General features: G+C 45.1%; 14 non-coding genes and 1 pseudogene across 14 annotated transcripts; all 15 read left to right on the forward strand.

Annotated features, from left to right (window-relative positions):
* The first annotated feature begins 215 nt into the window (after positions 1-215).
* LOC141217654 (U2 spliceosomal RNA) lies at positions 216-406 on the forward strand. The gene has a single exon (XR_012286467.1). It is a non-coding gene; the product is annotated as a U2 spliceosomal RNA (small nuclear RNA).
* Positions 407-1,515: 1,109 nt separating this feature from the next.
* LOC141217665 (U2 spliceosomal RNA) lies at positions 1,516-1,706 on the forward strand. The gene has a single exon (XR_012286468.1). It is a non-coding gene; the product is annotated as a U2 spliceosomal RNA (small nuclear RNA).
* Positions 1,707-2,821: 1,115 nt separating this feature from the next.
* On the forward strand, positions 2,822-3,012 carry LOC141217567 (U2 spliceosomal RNA). The gene has a single exon (XR_012286398.1). It is a non-coding gene; the product is annotated as a U2 spliceosomal RNA (small nuclear RNA).
* Positions 3,013-4,127: 1,115 nt separating this feature from the next.
* On the forward strand, positions 4,128-4,318 carry LOC141217668 (U2 spliceosomal RNA). The gene has a single exon (XR_012286469.1). It is a non-coding gene; the product is annotated as a U2 spliceosomal RNA (small nuclear RNA).
* A 1,115-nt stretch (positions 4,319-5,433) lies between these two features.
* On the forward strand, positions 5,434-5,624 carry LOC141217669 (U2 spliceosomal RNA). Its single transcript, XR_012286470.1, has one exon. It is a non-coding gene; the product is annotated as a U2 spliceosomal RNA (small nuclear RNA).
* A 1,115-nt stretch (positions 5,625-6,739) lies between these two features.
* Positions 6,740-6,855, forward strand: LOC141217662 (U2 spliceosomal RNA; annotated as a pseudogene).
* A 524-nt stretch (positions 6,856-7,379) lies between these two features.
* Positions 7,380-7,561, forward strand: LOC141217596 (U2 spliceosomal RNA). The gene has a single exon (XR_012286425.1). It is a non-coding gene; the product is annotated as a U2 spliceosomal RNA (small nuclear RNA).
* A 1,115-nt stretch (positions 7,562-8,676) lies between these two features.
* On the forward strand, positions 8,677-8,867 carry LOC141217670 (U2 spliceosomal RNA). Its single transcript, XR_012286471.1, has one exon. It is a non-coding gene; the product is annotated as a U2 spliceosomal RNA (small nuclear RNA).
* A 1,115-nt stretch (positions 8,868-9,982) lies between these two features.
* On the forward strand, positions 9,983-10,173 carry LOC141217671 (U2 spliceosomal RNA). Its single transcript, XR_012286472.1, has one exon. It is a non-coding gene; the product is annotated as a U2 spliceosomal RNA (small nuclear RNA).
* Positions 10,174-11,288: 1,115 nt separating this feature from the next.
* LOC141217673 (U2 spliceosomal RNA) lies at positions 11,289-11,479 on the forward strand. Its single transcript, XR_012286474.1, has one exon. It is a non-coding gene; the product is annotated as a U2 spliceosomal RNA (small nuclear RNA).
* Positions 11,480-12,594: 1,115 nt separating this feature from the next.
* LOC141217674 (U2 spliceosomal RNA) lies at positions 12,595-12,785 on the forward strand. The gene has a single exon (XR_012286475.1). It is a non-coding gene; the product is annotated as a U2 spliceosomal RNA (small nuclear RNA).
* A 1,115-nt stretch (positions 12,786-13,900) lies between these two features.
* LOC141217675 (U2 spliceosomal RNA) lies at positions 13,901-14,091 on the forward strand. Its single transcript, XR_012286476.1, has one exon. It is a non-coding gene; the product is annotated as a U2 spliceosomal RNA (small nuclear RNA).
* A 1,115-nt stretch (positions 14,092-15,206) lies between these two features.
* Positions 15,207-15,397, forward strand: LOC141217559 (U2 spliceosomal RNA). The gene has a single exon (XR_012286390.1). It is a non-coding gene; the product is annotated as a U2 spliceosomal RNA (small nuclear RNA).
* Positions 15,398-16,512: 1,115 nt separating this feature from the next.
* Positions 16,513-16,703, forward strand: LOC141217676 (U2 spliceosomal RNA). The gene has a single exon (XR_012286477.1). It is a non-coding gene; the product is annotated as a U2 spliceosomal RNA (small nuclear RNA).
* Positions 16,704-17,818: 1,115 nt separating this feature from the next.
* On the forward strand, positions 17,819-18,009 carry LOC141217588 (U2 spliceosomal RNA). Its single transcript, XR_012286418.1, has one exon. It is a non-coding gene; the product is annotated as a U2 spliceosomal RNA (small nuclear RNA).
* The last annotated feature ends 351 nt before the right edge of the window (positions 18,010-18,360 follow it).

The raw sequence follows: 18,360 nt of genomic DNA on the forward strand, positions 1-18,360 counted from the left end.
GGAACAGCAGGGGGTGAAGGTGCTGTGTTTAAAGAGGTGGAGTTATGCAGATCTAAAACGCGTGGATTGCAGCAGCAGCAAGCCGAAAAGTGCAGGCATGTAAGGGATCTAGAGGTTGACAACATGTCTTCTTAACGGGAGTCCAGGAGCTCATCTCCACAAATGGACTTTTCAGGATCCTTGGGTGGCTCCGTAGTTTGAAACCAATTCTGGTTATCGCTTCTCGGCCTTTTGGCTAAGATCAAGTGTAGTATCTGTTCTTATCAGTTTAATATCTGATACGTCCCCTATCTGGGGACCATATATTAAATGGATTTTTAGAACAGGGAGATGGAAAAAGAGCTTGCTCTGTCCACTCCACGCATTGACCTGGTATTGCAGTATCTCCAGGACCGGTGCACCCCTTCTTTAATGCAGTTTCTAAAATCAGAAAGAATTGAATTCAATGTTTTTTGTTCATTTTGCTTGTTTGTCGGATTTTGGGATGGACTCTTTGGCTTTGCTTTTCTTCTCCTCATTGGATTTTTCATGTTCAAAGTTGCAGAAGCCAGATTACAAGCTCATTTTGGTTCAACTTCAGCAACTGTGCATTGCATTGCCATGTAATGTGATGCAATGCTATCTTTCTAGCTCTCCCTTTTTACTTCCTTTTGGATAAACAGACATATTAGGCAAGCATTTTGGAGCTTTCACCTAAATAACTACAGGTGGTGAGATAAGCTGCACAATATAATTGACCTTTCAGTATATTGTTGCACACACACCATCTATTTAGCAAATGCCCTTGTTATCAACAGCAGCCTTTTAAACTCACCTGAGCTAACAGGTATGTGCGCTGGTTACTCTGCTGCGCTTAAAATTTCTTTTTTGGTTTGCTACAATGCCTTTTCTGAAACGTTGTCTCCTTCTGCTGGAACACTGACTTCTTTCATTTAATGCCTGCAGACTATAAAAGAGAACCCAACCCAAAAAGTTTGGTTGATTAGTCTGTGGCATTCTGTTAAACTGTTGCTTATGGCGGTCTCTGTGAGCTTCTCAGCGACATTCAGCCAGCCAGGTATCCTGCCTGCAGTAGATGGAATGTGGCAATGGAACGCTGGCTGCGCGTGTCATAATAGGCTCTGAGCCTTTATATACCTGTGCACAGCAGCAGCCACCTTCAGTCTGCTGCTGGACAGCCAGCAGCAGCAGGAGAGGTATGTAATCAGGAGCCCTCCTGCTAAGGGTAGACAGCTGCTCGTTCCACCCCACCCCCCGCCTTAATTGGTTCTCCTCCCTTCCAACGGTGTTGAGGCGGGTGGGAACAGCAGGGGGTGAAGGTGCTGTGTTTAAAGAGGTGGAGTTATGCAGATCTAAAACGCGTGGATTGCAGCAGCAGCAAGCCGAAAAGTGCAGGCATGTAAGGGATCTAGAGGTTGACAACATGTCTTCTTAACGGGAGTCCAGGAGCTCATCTCCACAAATGGACTTTTCAGGATCCTTGGGTGGCTCCGTAGTTTGAAACCAATTCTGGTTATCGCTTCTCGGCCTTTTGGCTAAGATCAAGTGTAGTATCTGTTCTTATCAGTTTAATATCTGATACGTCCCCTATCTGGGGACCATATATTAAATGGATTTTTAGAACAGGGAGATGGAAAAAGAGCTTGCTCTGTCCACTCCACGCATTGACCTGGTATTGCAGTATCTCCAGGACCGGTGCACCCCTTCTTTAATGCAGTTTCTAAAATCAGAAAGAATTGAATTCAATGTTTTTTGTTCATTTTGCTTGTTTGTCGGATTTTGGGATGGACTCTTTGGCTTTGCTTTTCTTCTCCTCATTGGATTTTTCATGTTCAAAGTTGCAGAAGCCAGATTACAAGCTCATTTTGGTTCAACTTCAGCAACTGTGCATTGCATTGCCATGTAATGTGATGCAATGCTATCTTTCTAGCTCTCCCTTTTTACTTCCTTTTGGATAAACAGACATATTAGGCAAGCATTTTGGAGCTTTCACCTAAATAACTACAGGTGGTGAGATAAGCTGCACAATATAATTGACCTTTCAGTATATTGTTGCACACACACCATCTATTTAGCAAATGCCCTTGTTATCAACAGCAGCCTTTTAAACTCACCTGAGCTAACAGGTATGTGCGCTGGTTACTCTGCTGCGCTTAAAATTTCTTTTTTGGTTTGCTACAATGCCTTTTCTGAAACGTTGTCTCCTTCTGCTGGAACACTGACTTCTTTCATTTAATGCCTGCAGACTATAAAAGAGAACCCAACCCAAAAAGTTTGGTTGATTAGTCTGTGGCATTCTGTTAAACTGTTGCTTATGGCGGTCTCTGTGAGCTTCTCAGCGACATTCAGCCAGCCAGGTATCCTGCCTGCAGTAGATGGAATGTGGCAATGGAACGCTGGCTGCGCGTGTCATAATAGGCTCTGAGCCTTTATATACCTGTGCACAGCAGCAGCCACCTTCAGTCTGCTGCTGGACAGCCAGCAGCAGCAGCAGCAGGAGAGGTATGTAATCAGGAGCCCTCCTGCTAAGGGTAGACAGCTGCTCGTTCCACCCCACCCCCCGCCTTAATTGGTTCTCCTCCCTTCCAACGGTGTTGAGGCGGGTGGGAACAGCAGGGGGTGAAGGTGCTGTGTTTAAAGAGGTGGAGTTATGCAGATCTAAAACGCGTGGATTGCAGCAGCAGCAAGCCGAAAAGTGCAGGCATGTAAGGGATCTAGAGGTTGACAACATGTCTTCTTAACGGGAGTCCAGGAGCTCATCTCCACAAATGGACTTTTCAGGATCCTTGGGTGGCTCCGTAGTTTGAAACCAATTCTGGTTATCGCTTCTCGGCCTTTTGGCTAAGATCAAGAGTAGTATCTGTTCTTATCAGTTTAATATCTGATACGTCCCCTATCTGGGGACCATATATTAAATGGATTTTTAGAACAGGGAGATGGAAAAAGAGCTTGCTCTGTCCACTCCACGCATTGACCTGGTATTGCAGTATCTCCAGGACCGGTGCACCCCTTCTTTAATGCAGTTTCTAAAATCAGAAAGAATTGAATTCAATGTTTTTTGTTCATTTTGCTTGTTTGTCGGATTTTGGGATGGACTCTTTGGCTTTGCTTTTCTTCTCCTCATTGGATTTTTCATGTTCAAAGTTGCAGAAGCCAGATTACAAGCTCATTTTGGTTCAACTTCAGCAACTGTGCATTGCATTGCCATGTAATGTGATGCAATGCTATCTTTCTAGCTCTCCCTTTTTACTTCCTTTTGGATAAACAGACATATTAGGCAAGCATTTTGGAGCTTTCACCTAAATAACTACAGGTGGTGAGATAAGCTGCACAATATAATTGACCTTTCAGTATATTGTTGCACACACACCATCTATTTAGCAAATGCCCTTGTTATCAACAGCAGCCTTTTAAACTCACCTGAGCTAACAGGTATGTGCGCTGGTTACTCTGCTGCGCTTAAAATTTCTTTTTTGGTTTGCTACAATGCCTTTTCTGAAACGTTGTCTCCTTCTGCTGGAACACTGACTTCTTTCATTTAATGCCTGCAGACTATAAAAGAGAACCCAACCCAAAAAGTTTGGTTGATTAGTCTGTGGCATTCTGTTAAACTGTTGCTTATGGCGGTCTCTGTGAGCTTCTCAGCGACATTCAGCCAGCCAGGTATCCTGCCTGCAGTAGATGGAATGTGGCAATGGAACGCTGGCTGCGCGTGTCATAATAGGCTCTGAGCCTTTATATACCTGTGCACAGCAGCAGCCACCTTCAGTCTGCTGCTGGACAGCCAGCAGCAGCAGCAGCAGGAGAGGTATGTAATCAGGAGCCCTCCTGCTAAGGGTAGACAGCTGCTCGTTCCACCCCACCCCCCGCCTTAATTGGTTCTCCTCCCTTCCAACGGTGTTGAGGCGGGTGGGAACAGCAGGGGGTGAAGGTGCTGTGTTTAAAGAGGTGGAGTTATGCAGATCTAAAACGCGTGGATTGCAGCAGCAGCAAGCCGAAAAGTGCAGGCATGTAAGGGATCTAGAGGTTGACAACATGTCTTCTTAACGGGAGTCCAGGAGCTCATCTCCACAAATGGACTTTTCAGGATCCTTGGGTGGCTCCGTAGTTTGAAACCAATTCTGGTTATCGCTTCTCGGCCTTTTGGCTAAGATCAAGTGTAGTATCTGTTCTTATCAGTTTAATATCTGATACGTCCCCTATCTGGGGACCATATATTAAATGGATTTTTAGAACAGGGAGATGGAAAAAGAGCTTGCTCTGTCCACTCCACGCATTGACCTGGTATTGCAGTATCTCCAGGACCGGTGCACCCCTTCTTTAATGCAGTTTCTAAAATCAGAAAGAATTGAATTCAATGTTTTTTGTTCATTTTGCTTGTTTGTCGGATTTTGGGATGGACTCTTTGGCTTTGCTTTTCTTCTCCTCATTGGATTTTTCATGTTCAAAGTTGCAGAAGCCAGATTACAAGCTCATTTTGGTTCAACTTCAGCAACTGTGCATTGCATTGCCATGTAATGTGATGCAATGCTATCTTTCTAGCTCTCCCTTTTTACTTCCTTTTGGATAAACAGACATATTAGGCAAGCATTTTGGAGCTTTCACCTAAATAACTACAGGTGGTGAGATAAGCTGCACAATATAATTGACCTTTCAGTATATTGTTGCACACACACCATTTATTTAGCAAATGCCCTTGTTATCAACAGCAGCCTTTTAAACTCACCTGAGCTAACAGGTATGTGCGCTGGTTACTCTGCTGCGCTTAAAATTTCTTTTTTGGTTTGCTACAATGCCTTTTCTGAAACGTTGTCTCCTTCTGCTGGAACACTGACTTCTTTCATTTAATGCCTGCAGACTATAAAAGAGAACCCAACCCAAAAAGTTTGGTTGATTAGTCTGTGGCATTCTGTTAAACTGTTGCTTATGGCGGTCTCTGTGAGCTTCTCAGCGACATTCAGCCAGCCAGGTATCCTGCCTGCAGTAGATGGAATGTGGCAATGGAACGCTGGCTGCGCGTGTCATAATAGGCTCTGAGCCTTTATATACCTGTGCACAGCAGCAGCCACCTTCAGTCTGCTGCTGGACAGCCAGCAGCAGCAGCAGCAGGAGAGGTATGTAATCAGGAGCCCTCCTGCTAAGGGTAGACAGCTGCTCGTTCCACCCCACCCCCCGCCTTAATTGGTTCTCCTCCCTTCCAACGGTGTTGAGGCGGGTGGGAACAGCAGGGGGTGAAGGTGCTGTGTTTAAAGAGGTGGAGTTATGCAGATCTAAAACGCGTGGATTGCAGCAGCAGCAAGCCGAAAAGTGCAGGCATGTAAGGGATCTAGAGGTTGACAACATGTCTTCTTAACGGGAGTCCAGGAGCTCATCTCCACAAATGGACTTTTCAGGATCCTTGGGTGGCTCCGTAGTTTGAAACCAATTCTGGTTATCGCTTCTCGGCCTTTTGGCTAAGATCAAGTGTAGTATCTGTTCTTATCAGTTTAATATCTGATACGTCCCCTATCTGGGGACCATATATTAAATGGATTTTTAGAACAGGGAGATGGAAAAAGAGCTTGCTCTGTCCACTCCACGCATTGACCTGGTATTGCAGTATCTCCAGGACCGGTGCACCCCTTCTTTAATGCAGTTTCTAAAATCAGAAAGAATTGAATTCAATGTTTTTTGTTCATTTTGCTTGTTTGTCGGATTTTGGGATGGACTCTTTGGCTTTGCTTTTCTTCTCCTCATTGGATTTTTCATGTTCAAAGTTGCAGAAGCCAGATTACAAGCTCATTTTGGTTCAACTTCAGCAACTGTGCATTGCATTGCCATGTAATGTGATGCAATGCTATCTTTCTAGCTCTCCCTTTTTACTTCCTTTTGGATAAACAGACATATTAGGCAAGCATTTTGGAGCTTTCACCTAAATAACTACAGGTGGTGAGATAAGCTGCACAATATAATTGACCTTTCAGTATATTGTTGCACACACACCATCTATTTAGCAAATGCCCTTGTTATCAACAGCAGCCTTTTAAACTCACCTGAGCTAACAGGTATGTGCGCTGGTTACTCTGCTGCGCTTAAAATTTCTTTTTTGGTTTGCTACAATGCCTTTTCTGAAACGTTGTCTCCTTCTGCTGGAACACTGACTTCTTTCATTTAATGCCTGCAGACTATAAAAGAGAACCCAACCCAAAAAGTTTGGTTGATTAGTCTGTGGCATTCTGTTAAACTGTTGCTTATGGCGGTCTCTGTGAGCTTCTCAGCGACATTCAGCCAGCCAGGTATCCTGCCTGCAGTAGATGGAATGTGGCAATGGAACGCTGGCTGCGCGTGTCATAATAGGCTCTGAGCCTTTATATACCTGTGCACAGCAGCAGCCACCTTCAGTCTGCTGCTGGACAGCCAGCAGCAGCAGCAGCAGGAGAGGTATGTAATCAGGAGCCCTCCTGCTAAGGGTAGACAGCTGCTCGTTCCACCCCACCCCCCGCCTTAATTGGTTCTCCTCCCTTCCAACGGTGTTGAGGCGGGTGGGAACAGCAGGGGGTGAAGGTGCTGTGTTTAAAGAGGTGGAGTTATGCAGATCTAAAACGCGTGGATTGCAGCAGCAGCAAGCCGAAAAGTGCAGGCATGTAAGGGATCTAGAGGTTGACAACATGTCTTCTTAACGGGAGTCCAGGAGCTCATCTCCACAAATGGACTTTTCAGGATCCTTGGGTGGCTCCGTAGTTTGAAACCAATTCTGGTTATCGCTTCTCGGCCTTTTGGCTAAGATCAAGTGTAGTATCATTTGAAAAGGCAGTTTTGTCCTTGGGCTGCCCTAGTAAATTGATGCATATTACACACTGGTTTGGTGCACTTGTTAGTACGCCAGGTGGCTCATAGAGTTATCTGATGGAAAACATGGCCCTCCAGGATCGAAGTCACTAGTCTGGGTAAGTGTGAGGGCTTTGGAGCAATGTGCCCCAGGAGTAGGCGCCCTGGTGGGAGTCCAAGCTTACTGGGACTGGGAACCCCAGAAAGACTTGGCTTCGTAGCACGCCGCACCTTTGCCAATCATACTTTCTGAGCAACCCCCCCTATTCCTGGCCTCCGGGCTAGGAAGGGGAATTTTTATAAACCCGGTCGGAGGTCCGGTCAGCTTTGGGCTGAGAAACCAACACAGGCTCCAGCTCCACTAGGGTGGCAGCCTAGATGGAAGCTGGGAGCACGAAAACGGCTCATCTCCGGCTTCGGCTAGGGAGAGCATCGGAGATCCCTGACCCTCGCTGTGGCCTTCTGGCTCGGAGGGATGAGGATGGTTTATTGGGGACCCTCTCCTCCGGGAAGGGTCCACATGAATCCTCGCCTCGTGCGCTGTTTTGGTGTGACTTCGGTCACATTTTTCAGTGCCTTGGATGCAGCTTCAATCAAAAAATCTGTTCTTATCAGTTTAATATCTGATACGTCCCCTATCTGGGGACCATATATTAAATGGATTTTTAGAACAGGGAGATGGAAAAAGAGCTTGCTCTGTCCACTCCACGCATTGACCTGGTATTGCAGTATCTCCAGGACCGGTGCACCCCTTCTTTAATGCAGTTTCTAAAATCAGAAAGAATTGAATTCAATGTTTTTTGTTCATTTTGCTTGTTTGTCGGATTTTGGGATGGACTCTTTGGCTTTGCTTTTCTTCTCCTCATTGGATTTTTCATGTTCAAAGTTGCAGAAGCCAGATTACAAGCTCATTTTGGTTCAACTTCAGCAACTGTGCATTGCATTGCCATGTAATGTGATGCAATGCTATCTTTCTAGCTCTCCCTTTTTACTTCCTTTTGGATAAACAGACATATTAGGCAAGCATTTTGGAGCTTTCACCTAAATAACTACAGGTGGTGAGATAAGCTGCACAATATAATTGACCTTTCAGTATATTGTTGCACACACACCATCTATTTAGCAAATGCCCTTGTTATCAACAGCAGCCTTTTAAACTCACCTGAGCTAACAGGTATGTGCGCTGGTTACTCTGCTGCGCTTAAAATTTCTTTTTTGGTTTGCTACAATGCCTTTTCTGAAACGTTGTCTCCTTCTGCTGGAACACTGACTTCTTTCATTTAATGCCTGCAGACTATAAAAGAGAACCCAACCCAAAAAGTTTGGTTGATTAGTCTGTGGCATTCTGTTAAACTGTTGCTTATGGCGGTCTCTGTGAGCTTCTCAGCGACATTCAGCCAGCCAGGTATCCTGCCTGCAGTAGATGGAATGTGGCAATGGAACGCTGGCTGCGCGTGTCATAATAGGCTCTGAGCCTTTATATACCTGTGCACAGCAGCAGCCACCTTCAGTCTGCTGCTGGACAGCCAGCAGCAGCAGCAGCAGGAGAGGTATGTAATCAGGAGCCCTCCTGCTAAGGGTAGACAGCTGCTCGTTCCACCCCACCCCCCGCCTTAATTGGTTCTCCTCCCTTCCAACGGTGTTGAGGCGGGTGGGAACAGCAGGGGGTGAAGGTGCTGTGTTTAAAGAGGTGGAGTTATGCAGATCTAAAACGCGTGGATTGCAGCAGCAGCAAGCCGAAAAGTGCAGGCATGTAAGGGATCTAGAGGTTGACAACATGTCTTCTTAACGGGAGTCCAGGAGCTCATCTCCACAAATGGACTTTTCAGGATCCTTGGGTGGCTCCGTAGTTTGAAACCAATTCTGGTTATCGCTTCTCGGCCTTTTGGCTAAGATCAAGTGTAGTATCTGTTCTTATCAGTTTAATATCTGATACGTCCCCTATCTGGGGACCATATATTAAATGGATTTTTAGAACAGGGAGATGGAAAAAGAGCTTGCTCTGTCCACTCCACGCATTGACCTGGTATTGCAGTATCTCCAGGACCGGTGCACCCCTTCTTTAATGCAGTTTCTAAAATCAGAAAGAATTGAATTCAATGTTTTTTGTTCATTTTGCTTGTTTGTCGGATTTTGGGATGGACTCTTTGGCTTTGCTTTTCTTCTCCTCATTGGATTTTTCATGTTCAAAGTTGCAGAAGCCAGATTACAAGCTCATTTTGGTTCAACTTCAGCAACTGTGCATTGCATTGCCATGTAATGTGATGCAATGCTATCTTTCTAGCTCTCCCTTTTTACTTCCTTTTGGATAAACAGACATATTAGGCAAGCATTTTGGAGCTTTCACCTAAATAACTACAGGTGGTGAGATAAGCTGCACAATATAATTGACCTTTCAGTATATTGTTGCACACACACCATCTATTTAGCAAATGCCCTTGTTATCAACAGCAGCCTTTTAAACTCACCTGAGCTAACAGGTATGTGCGCTGGTTACTCTGCTGCGCTTAAAATTTCTTTTTTGGTTTGCTACAATGCCTTTTCTGAAACGTTGTCTCCTTCTGCTGGAACACTGACTTCTTTCATTTAATGCCTGCAGACTATAAAAGAGAACCCAACCCAAAAAGTTTGGTTGATTAGTCTGTGGCATTCTGTTAAACTGTTGCTTATGGCGGTCTCTGTGAGCTTCTCAGCGACATTCAGCCAGCCAGGTATCCTGCCTGCAGTAGATGGAATGTGGCAATGGAACGCTGGCTGCGCGTGTCATAATAGGCTCTGAGCCTTTATATACCTGTGCACAGCAGCAGCCACCTTCAGTCTGCTGCTGGACAGCCAGCAGCAGCAGCAGCAGGAGAGGTATGTAATCAGGAGCCCTCCTGCTAAGGGTAGACAGCTGCTCGTTCCACCCCACCCCCCGCCTTAATTGGTTCTCCTCCCTTCCAACGGTGTTGAGGCGGGTGGGAACAGCAGGGGGTGAAGGTGCTGTGTTTAAAGAGGTGGAGTTATGCAGATCTAAAACGCGTGGATTGCAGCAGCAGCAAGCCGAAAAGTGCAGGCATGTAAGGGATCTAGAGGTTGACAACATGTCTTCTTAACGGGAGTCCAGGAGCTCATCTCCACAAATGGACTTTTCAGGATCCTTGGGTGGCTCCGTAGTTTGAAACCAATTCTGGTTATCGCTTCTCGGCCTTTTGGCTAAGATCAAGTGTAGTATCTGTTCTTATCAGTTTAATATCTGATACGTCCCCTATCTGGGGACCATATATTAAATGGATTTTTAGAACAGGGAGATGGAAAAAGAGCTTGCTCTGTCCACTCCACGCATTGACCTGGTATTGCAGTATCTCCAGGACCGGTGCACCCCTTCTTTAATGCAGTTTCTAAAATCAGAAAGAATTAAATTCAATGTTTTTTGTTCATTTTGCTTGTTTGTCGGATTTTGGGATGGACTCTTTGGCTTTGCTTTTCTTCTCCTCATTGGATTTTTCATGTTCAAAGTTGCAGAAGCCAGATTACAAGCTCATTTTGGTTCAACTTCAGCAACTGTGCATTGCATTGCCATGTAATGTGATGCAATGCTATCTTTCTAGCTCTCCCTTTTTACTTCCTTTTGGATAAACAGACATATTAGGCAAGCATTTTGGAGCTTTCACCTAAATAACTACAGGTGGTGAGATAAGCTGCACAATATAATTGACCTTTCAGTATATTGTTGCACACACACCATCTATTTAGCAAATGCCCTTGTTATCAACAGCAGCCTTTTAAACTCACCTGAGCTAACAGGTATGTGCGCTGGTTACTCTGCTGCGCTTAAAATTTCTTTTTTGGTTTGCTACAATGCCTTTTCTGAAACGTTGTCTCCTTCTGCTGGAACACTGACTTCTTTCATTTAATGCCTGCAGACTATAAAAGAGAACCCAACCCAAAAAGTTTGGTTGATTAGTCTGTGGCATTCTGTTAAACTGTTGCTTATGGCGGTCTCTGTGAGCTTCTCAGCGACATTCAGCCAGCCAGGTATCCTGCCTGCAGTAGATGGAATGTGGCAATGGAACGCTGGCTGCGCGTGTCATAATAGGCTCTGAGCCTTTATATACCTGTGCACAGCAGCAGCCACCTTCAGTCTGCTGCTGGACAGCCAGCAGCAGCAGCAGCAGGAGAGGTATGTAATCAGGAGCCCTCCTGCTAAGGGTAGACAGCTGCTCGTTCCACCCCACCCCCCGCCTTAATTGGTTCTCCTCCCTTCCAACGGTGTTGAGGCGGGTGGGAACAGCAGGGGGTGAAGGTGCTGTGTTTAAAGAGGTGGAGTTATGCAGATCTAAAACGCGTGGATTGCAGCAGCAGCAAGCCGAAAAGTGCAGGCATGTAAGGGATCTAGAGGTTGACAACATGTCTTCTTAACGGGAGTCCAGGAGCTCATCTCCACAAATGGACTTTTCAGGATCCTTGGGTGGCTCCGTAGTTTGAAACCAATTCTGGTTATCGCTTCTCGGCCTTTTGGCTAAGATCAAGTGTAGTATCTGTTCTTATCAGTTTAATATCTGATACGTCCCCTATCTGGGGACCATATATTAAATGGATTTTTAGAACAGGGAGATGGAAAAAGAGCTTGCTCTGTCCACTCCACGCATTGACCTGGTATTGCAGTATCTCCAGGACCGGTGCACCCCTTCTTTAATGCAGTTTCTAAAATCAGAAAGAATTGAATTCAATGTTTTTTGTTCATTTTGCTTGTTTGTCGGATTTTGGGATGGACTCTTTGGCTTTGCTTTTCTTCTCCTCATTGGATTTTTCATGTTCAAAGTTGCAGAAGCCAGATTACAAGCTCATTTTGGTTCAACTTCAGCAACTGTGCATTGCATTGCCATGTAATGTGATGCAATGCTATATTTCTAGCTCTCCCTTTTTACTTCCTTTTGGATAAACAGACATATTAGGCAAGCATTTTGGAGCTTTCACCTAAATAACTACAGGTGGTGAGATAAGCTGCACAATATAATTGACCTTTCAGTATATTGTTGCACACACACCAGCTATTTAGCAAATGCCCTTGTTATCAACAGCAGCCTTTTAAACTCACCTGGGATAACAGGTATGTGCGCTGGTTACTCTGCTGCGCTTAAAATTTCTTTTTTGGTTTGCTACAATGCCTTTTCTGAAACGTTGTCTCCTTCTGCTGGAACACTGACTTCTTTCATTTAATGCCTGCAGACTATAAAAGAGAACCCAACCCAAAAAGTTTGGTTGATTAGTCTGTGGCATTCTGTTAAACTGTTGCTTATGGCGGTCTCTGTGAGCTTCTCAGCGACATTCAGCCAGCCAGGTATCCTGCCTGCAGTAGATGGAATGTGGCAATGGAACGCTGGCTGCGCGTGTCATAATAGGCTCTGAGCCTTTATATACCTGTGCACAGCAGCAGCCACCTTCAGTCTGCTGCTGGACAGCCAGCAGCAGCAGCAGCAGGAGAGGTATGTAATCAGGAGCCCTCCTGCTAAGGGTAGACAGCTGCTCGTTCCACCCCACCCCCCGCCTTAATTGGTTCTCCTCCCTTCCAACGGTGTTGAGGCGGGTGGGAACAGCAGGGGGTGAAGGTGCTGTGTTTAAAGAGGTGGAGTTATGCAGATCTAAAACGCGTGGATTGCAGCAGCAGCAAGCCGAAAAGTGCAGGCATGTAAGGGATCTAGAGGTTGACAACATGTCTTCTTAACGGGAGTCCAGGAGCTCATCTCCACAAATGGACTTTTCAGGATCCTTGGGTGGCTCCGTAGTTTGAAACCAATTCTGGTTATCGCTTCTCGGCCTTTTGGCTAAGATCAAGTGTAGTATCTGTTCTTATCAGTTTAATATCTGATACGTCCCCTATCTGGGGACCATATATTAAATGGATTTTTAGAACAGGGAGATGGAAAAAGAGCTTGCTCTGTCCACTCCACGCATTGACCTGGTATTGCAGTATCTCCAGGACCGGTGCACCCCTTCTTTAATGCAGTTTCTAAAATCAGAAAGAATTAAATTCAATGTTTTTTGTTCATTTTGCTTGTTTGTCGGATTTTGGGATGGACTCTTTGGCTTTGCTTTTCTTCTCCTCATTGGATTTTTCATGTTCAAAGTTGCAGAAGCCAGATTACAAGCTCATTTTGGTTCAACTTCAGCAACTGTGCATTGCATTGCCATGTAATGTGATGCAATGCTATCTTTCTAGCTCTCCCTTTTTACTTCCTTTTGGATAAACAGACATATTAGGCAAGCATTTTGGAGCTTTCACCTAAATAACTACAGGTGGTGAGATAAGCTGCACAATATAATTGACCTTTCAGTATATTGTTGCACACACACCATCTATTTAGCAAATGCCCTTGTTATCAACAGCAGCCTTTTAAACTCACCTGAGCTAACAGGTATGTGCGCTGGTTACTCTGCTGCGCTTAAAATTTCTTTTTTGGTTTGCTACAATGCCTTTTCTGAAACGTTGTCTCCTTCTGCTGGAACACTGACTTCTTTCATTTAATGCCTGCAGACTATAAAAGAGAACCCAACCCAAAAAGTTTGGTTGATTAGTCTGTGGCATTCTGTTAAACTGTTGCTTATGGCGGTCTCTGTGAGCTTCTCAGCGACATTCAGCCAGCCAGGTATCCTGCCTGCAGTAGATGGAATGTGGCAATGGAACGCTGGCTGCGCGTGTCATAATAGGCTCTGAGCCTTTATATACCTGTGCACAGCAGCAGCCACCTTCAGTCTGCTGCTGGACAGCCAGCAGCAGCAGCAGCAGGAGAGGTATGTAATCAGGAGCCCTCCTGCTAAGGGTAGACAGCTGCTCGTTCCACCCCACCCCCCGCCTTAATTGGTTCTCCTCCCTTCCAACGGTGTTGAGGCGGGTGGGAACAGCAGGGGGTGAAGGTGCTGTGTTTAAAGAGGTGGAGTTATGCAGATCTAAAACGCGTGGATTGCAGCAGCAGCAAGCCGAAAAGTGCAGGCATGTAAGGGATCTAGAGGTTGACAACATGTCTTCTTAACGGGAGTCCAGGAGCTCATCTCCACAAATGGACTTTTCAGGATCCTTGGGTGGCTCCGTAGTTTGAAACCAATTCTGGTTATCGCTTCTCGGCCTTTTGGCTAAGATCAAGTGTAGTATCTGTTCTTATCAGTTTAATATCTGATACGTCCCCTATCTGGGGACCATATATTAAATGGATTTTTAGAACAGGGAGATGGAAAAAGAGCTTGCTCTGTCCACTCCACGCATTGACCTGGTATTGCAGTATCTCCAGGACCGGTGCACCCCTTCTTTAATGCAGTTTCTAAAATCAGAAAGAATTGAATTCAATGTTTTTTGTTCATTTTGCTTGTTTGTCGGATTTTGGGATGGACTCTTTGGCTTTGCTTTTCTTCTCCTCATTGGATTTTTCATGTTCAAAGTTGCAGAAGCCAGATTACAAGCTCATTTTGGTTCAACTTCAGCAACTGTGCATTGCATTGCCATGTAATGTGATGCAATGCTATCTTTCTAGCTCTCCCTTTTTACTTCCTTTTGGATAAACAGACATATTAGGCAAGCATTTTGGAGCTTTCACCTAAATAACTACAGGTGGTGAGATAAGCTGCACAATATAATTGACCTTTCAGTATATTGTTGCACACACACCATCTATTTAGCAAATGCCCTTGTTATCAACAGCAGCCTTTTAAACTCACCTGAGCTAACAGGTATGTGCGCTGGTTACTCTGCTGCGCTTAAAATTTCTTTTTTGGTTTGCTACAATGCCTTTTCTGAAACGTTGTCTCCTTCTGCTGGAACACTGACTTCTTTCATTTAATGCCTGCAGACTATAAAAGAGAACCCAACCCAAAAAGTTTGGTTGATTAGTCTGTGGCATTCTGTTAAACTGTTGCTTATGGCGGTCTCTGTGAGCTTCTCAGCGACATTCAGCCAGCCAGGTATCCTGCCTGCAGTAGATGGAATGTGGCAATGAAACGCTGGCTGCGCGTGTCATAATAGGCTCTGAGCCTTTATATACCTGTGCACAGCAGCAGCCACCTTCAGTCTGCTGCTGGACAGCCAGCAGCAGCAGCAGCAGGAGAGGTATGTAATCAGGAGCCCTCCTGCTAAGGGTAGACAGCTGCTCGTTCCACCCCACCCCCCGCCTTAATTGGTTCTCCTCCCTTCCAACGGTGTTGAGGCGGGTGGGAACAGCAGGGGGTGAAGGTGCTGTGTTTAAAGAGGTGGAGTTATGCAGATCTAAAACGCGTGGATTGCAGCAGCAGCAAGCCGAAAAGTGCAGGCATGTAAGGGATCTAGAGGTTGACAACATGTCTTCTTAACGGGAGTCCAGGAGCTCATCTCCACAAATGGACTTTTCAGGATCCTTGGGTGGCTCCGTAGTTTGAAACCAATTCTGGTTATCGCTTCTCGGCCTTTTGGCTAAGATCAATTGTAGTATCTGTTCTTATCAGTTTAATATCTGATACGTCCCCTATCTGGGGACCATATATTAAATGGATTTTTAGAACAGGGAGATGGAAAAAGAGCTTGCTCTGTCCACTCCACGCATTGACCTGGTATTGCATTATCTCCAGGACCGGTGCACCCCTTCTTTAATGCAGTTTCTAAAATCAGAAAGAATTGAATTCAATGTTTTTTGTTCATTTTGCTTGTTTGTCGGATTTTGGGATGGACTCTTTGGCTTTGCTTTTCTTCTCCTCATTGGATTTTTCATGTTCAAAGTTGCAGAAGCCAGATTACAAGCTCATTTTGGTTCAACTTCAGCAACTGTGCATTGCATTGCCATGTAATGTGATGCAATGCTATCTTTCTAGCTCTCCCTTTTTACTTCCTTTTGGATAAACAGACATATTAGGCAAGCATTTTGGAGCTTTCACCTAAATAACTACAGGTGGTGAGATAAGCTGCACAATATAATTGACCTTTCAGTATATTGTTGCACACACACCATCTATTTAGCAAATGCCCTTGTTATCAACAGCAGCCTTTTAAACTCACCTGAGCTAACAGGTATGTGCGCTGGTTACTCTGCTGCGCTTAAAATTTCTTTTTTGGTTTGCTACAATGCCTTTTCTGAAACGTTGTCTCCTTCTGCTGGAACACTGACTTCTTTCATTTAATGCCTGCAGACTATAAAAGAGAACCCAACCCAAAAAGTTTGGTTGATTAGTCTGTGGCATTCTGTTAAACTGTTGCTTATGGCGGTCTCTGTGAGCTTCTCAGCGACATTCAGCCAGCCAGGTATCCTGCCTGCAGTAGATGGAATGTGGCAATGGAACGCTGGCTGCGCGTGTCATAATAGGCTCTGAGCCTTTATATACCTGTGCACAGCAGCAGCCACCTTCAGTCTGCTGCTGGACAGCCAGCAGCAGCAGCAGCAGGAGAGGTATGTAATCAGGAGCCCTCCTGCTAAGGGTAGACAGCTGCTCGTTCCACCCCACCCCCCGCCTTAATTGGTTCTCCTCCCTTCCAACGGTGTTGAGGCGGGTGGGAACAGCAGGGGGTGAAGGTGCTGTGTTTAAAGAGGTGGAGTTATGCAGATCTAAAACGCGTGGATTGCAGCAGCAGCAAGCCGAAAAGTGCAGGCATGTAAGGGATCTAGAGGTTGACAACATGTCTTCTTAACGGGAGTCCAGGAGCTCATCTCCACAAATGGACTTTTCAGGATCCTTGGGTGGCTCCGTAGTTTGAAACCAATTCTGGTTATCGCTTCTCGGCCTTTTGGCTAAGATCAAGTGTAGTATCTGTTCTTATCAGTTTAATATCTGATACGTCCCCTATCTGGGGACCATATATTAAATGGATTTTTAGAACAGGGAGATGGAAAAAGAGCTTGCTCTGTCCACTCCACGCATTGACCTGGTATTGCAGTATCTCCAGGACCGGTGCACCCCTTCTTTAATGCAGTTTCTAAAATCAGAAAGAATTGAATTCAATGTTTTTTGTTCATTTTGCTTGTTTGTCGGATTTTGGGATGGACTCTTTTGCTTTGCTTTTCTTCTCCTCATTGGATTTTTCATGTTCAAAGTTGCAGAAGCCAGATTACAAGCTCATTTTGGTTCAACTTCAGCAACTGTGCATTGCATTGCCATGTAATGTGATGCAATGCTATCTTTCTAGCTCTCCCTTTTTACTTCCTTTTGGATAAACAGACATATTAGGCAAGCATTTTGGAGCTTTCACCTAAATAACTACAGGTGGTGAGATAAGCTGCACAATATAATTGACCTTTCAGTATATTGTTGCACACACACCATCTATTTAGCAAATGCCCTTGTTATCAACAGCAGCCTTTTAAACTCACCTGAGCTAACAGGTATGTGCGCTGGTTACTCTGCTGCGCTTAAAATTTCTTTTTTGGTTTGCTACAATGCCTTTTCTGAAACGTTGTCTCCTTCTGCTGGAACACTGACTTCTTTCATTTAATGCCTGCAGACTATAAAAGAGAACCCAACCCAAAAAGTTTGGTTGATTAGTCTGTGGCATTCTGTTAAACTGTTGCTTATGGCGGTCTCTGTGAGCTTCTCAGCGACATTCAGCCAGCCAGGTATCCTGCCTGCAGTAGATGGAATGTGGCAATGGAACGCTGGCTGCGCGTGTCATAATAGGCTCTGAGCCTTTATATACCTGTGCACAGCAGCAGCCACCTTCAGTCTGCTGCTGGACAGCCAGCAGCAGCAGCAGCAGGAGAGGTATGTAATCAGGAGCCCTCCTGCTAAGGGTAGACAGCTGCTCGTTCCACCCCACCCCCCGCCTTAATTGGTTCTCCTCCCTTCCAACGGTGTTGAGGCGGGTGGGAACAGCAGGGGGTGAAGGTGCTGTGTTTAAAGAGGTGGAGTTATGCAGATCTAAAACGCGTGGATTGCAGCAGCAGCAAGCCGAAAAGTGCAGGCATGTAAGGGATCTAGAGGTTGACAACATGTCTTCTTAACGGGAGTCCAGGAGCTCATCTCCACAAATGGACTTTTCAGGATCCTTGGGTGGCTCCGTAGTTTGAAACCAATTCTGGTTATCGCTTCTCGGCCTTTTGGCTAAGATCAAGTGTAGTATCTGTTCTTATCAGTTTAATATCTGATACGTCCCCTATCTGGGGACCATATATTAAATGGATTTTTAGAACAGGGAGATGGAAAAAGAGCTTCCTCTGTCCACTCCACGCATTGACCTGGTATTGCAGTATCTCCAGGACCGGTGCACCCCTTCTTTAATGCAGTTTCTAAAATCAGAAAGAATTGAATTCAATGTTTTTTGTTCATTTTGCTTGTTTGTCGGATTTTGGGATGGACTCTTTGGCTTTGCTTTTCTTCTCCTCATTGGATTTTTCATGTTCAAAGTTGCAGAAGCCAGATTACAAGCTCATTTTGGTTCAACTTCAGCAACTGTGCATTGCATTGCCATGTAATGTGATGCAATGCTATCTTTCTAGCTCTCCCTTTTTACTTCCTTTTGGATAAACAGACATATTAGGCAAGCATTTTGGAGCTTTCACCTAAATAACTACAGGTGGTGAGATAAGCTGCACAATATAATTGACCTTTCAGTATATTGTTGCA

Source organism: Phyllobates terribilis, unplaced genomic scaffold (genome assembly GCF_046119375.1).
Source record: "Phyllobates terribilis strain yellow unplaced genomic scaffold, ASM4611937v1 Scaffold_241__1_contigs__length_2998254, whole genome shotgun sequence".
In the NCBI taxonomy this organism is placed as follows: Eukaryota; Metazoa; Chordata; class Amphibia; order Anura; family Dendrobatidae; genus Phyllobates; species Phyllobates terribilis.